The sequence below is a fragment of the Cherax quadricarinatus genome, unplaced genomic scaffold (genome assembly GCF_038502225.1).
Source record: "Cherax quadricarinatus isolate ZL_2023a unplaced genomic scaffold, ASM3850222v1 Contig1829, whole genome shotgun sequence".
In the NCBI taxonomy this organism is placed as follows: domain Eukaryota; kingdom Metazoa; phylum Arthropoda; class Malacostraca; order Decapoda; family Parastacidae; genus Cherax; species Cherax quadricarinatus.
In genome coordinates, this window is record NW_027196855.1 from 73,705 (window position 1) to 75,987 (window position 2,283).

The 2,283-nt window shown below is 43.7% G+C and overlaps 2 non-coding genes across 2 annotated transcripts; both read left to right on the forward strand.

Annotated features, from left to right (window-relative positions):
- Positions 1-1,733: 1,733 nt before the first annotated feature.
- Positions 1,734-1,806, forward strand: TRNAF-GAA (transfer RNA phenylalanine (anticodon GAA)). Its single transcript has one exon. It is a non-coding gene; the product is annotated as a tRNA-Phe (tRNA).
- Positions 1,807-1,894: 88 nt separating this feature from the next.
- On the forward strand, positions 1,895-1,966 carry TRNAC-GCA (transfer RNA cysteine (anticodon GCA)). Its single transcript has one exon. It is a non-coding gene; the product is annotated as a tRNA-Cys (tRNA).
- The last annotated feature ends 317 nt before the right edge of the window (positions 1,967-2,283 follow it).

The window sequence follows — 2,283 nt, forward strand, 5'->3', positions numbered from 1 at the left end:
TCCTTCAAGCAGAATGCCCTATCCATGTACCTAATCTGGCTATCCCCAACAACAACAATGTTTTTACCTTCCTTGGCGTCGTCCGTCGTGATGCTCCGAGTAGTCGACTCACATTCGCCAGGTAGCATTACACCACTTGTAGAATTCGTCAAGACGTTCTCGATGGTCTTCGTTGGGGTTTCTAGGGATGTCTTACTCACGTCTGCCAATGCTTCTTTGGTGCTCGTTGTGGCATTCCCAGTAGAACACTCACATTCGTCAGGTAGCACCGAGAATGAGTTGGAAGTTTCCACGGTAGTCTTCTGGTTTCTCGTTGTTTCTGCCTCTCCAACCGTTTTCTTGATCTTCAGCTTGGTTCCATGTTGCCCGGCCACTGACCAAGCTCCCCTCTTAACCTGGGGACTCACAACAGAAGGATTACTACGAATCCTCTTGTTCTCCTCCGTTAATCGCCGTATCTCCATCTTAGCAACTCTGAGCTCTTCTCTCAGCTGCTGGTAAAGTTGCTCAAGAGAGGGCATCCTGGTACAGATTCACAGAGAGCACACAAACAGGTCTTCACAGAGCTAAGTACACGTCACCACTGTCTAAGTACACGTCATTTTCTGTTCACTGTCATTTTCCTCTCTTTCTCCCTAACCCCTCCCATCCATGCATTACCTCAACGTGTCTTAAGAGAGTCCTTGTATCGTGAAATTGAAAGTATACAGGATTCCACCGCTCCACGATTTGCTCCAAAGAGAAGCCAGTTGACTTCAAGGAATAGGGTGCATTCATTCGGCACACTCATTCTTTTAATTGCTAATGGTACGAGCATCTGAGTCAGACATGGGGAAAGTACTCACACAAGGTTCTTTTTATACATGCTGCATGACAGCTGCTATATCAGCCTCTACAGGCACCTAAAGTCAGTACCTGACCAGCGGAATTGTGGTTCGAACGTCGGTTTCCTTTCTGTTAGTAGTAACAGCCTGGTTGATCAGGCCCTGATCCACCGTGAGGCATGGTCACTGACTTAGCCGCAGGGACGTTGGCCCCCGAAACCCCTCCAGGTATACTCCAGGTATTTTAGATCATTTCCTATTTTATATATTAACAAAATTTCCTAGTCTATGAACTCTGGGCTGCAAATGAGCAGATCCTATAAAAAACATGGACGAGAATACAGAAAATTGAACTGTCATGAAGTGAAGAAAAATAGTTTACATAAAAACAGTTACTTGTTGGTTTTTCTCTACATTTTAGATTTAAATTCTTCACATCATGTTGATTCACAGATGTTGGTTCCTTCAACCTTTCCACAACTGAAGTTAGGCTGACTGGACTATGATTTGAATCTAAGGACTATCTACCTCATTTTTAACTATTTCTCACTTTCTATCTCATTTTTCACTATTCGGTTCGAGTGCATACAACTTGGGTCTTGTTCTAGGAGACGCAGTATCCTGCAATGGCTTAATGAACATAAAATGAAGACACATTTGGCTGACAATCAAATGATCGGTGACAAGTTATGGGCGAGTCGAGACAGAGAGCAATCTACTTACACCTGCTGTACATACTTACATGTAGTAGAAAATGATAGATGTTAACCAGTATCCAGGGAAAATGAGCCAGGAAATTATCTACACTGCTTCACATTTCTTGCTTTTCTAAGGTTAATAAGCCTCTAAGCTTTACTTGTTTTTCCCAAACATTACAGCAGAGGCTGGTAAGAGAGTAACAGCATCACGGCCTAGATAGCTCAGCTGGGAGAGCGTTAGACTGAAGATCTAAAGGTCCCCGGTTCGATCCCGGGTCTGGGCAGGATTTATATTTAGTGGCGCACATGAATGTTCCAACAATGTGATTTTTATCAGTCTGACTTCCTCTTGCTATGATGGATAAAGCCAGTGGGGGTGTAGCTCAGTGGTAGAGCATTCGACTGCAGATCGAGAGGTCCCTGGTTCAATCCCGGGCATCCCCTCTCTCTGGTTTTAAATGAAGTGAACCTAATATTGTCTAGTGTGTAGACAGAACGTGTCATATTCATGATTCACAGTTGTTAGACAGTCGCTATGTCACATTCATGGCTCTTACAAGGAAATTGTGAATAAAAAACAGACCCCTTTTCCTTGAATCTCTTCTCTTCCCTTTTCAAATCGCCTCTCATAAGAACATAAGAACATATGAAAGGAGGAACACTGCAGCAGGCCTGTTGGCCCATACTAGGCAGGTCCTTTACAATTCATCCCACTAACAAACATTTGACCCACACAATTTTCAATGCCACCCAAGAAACAA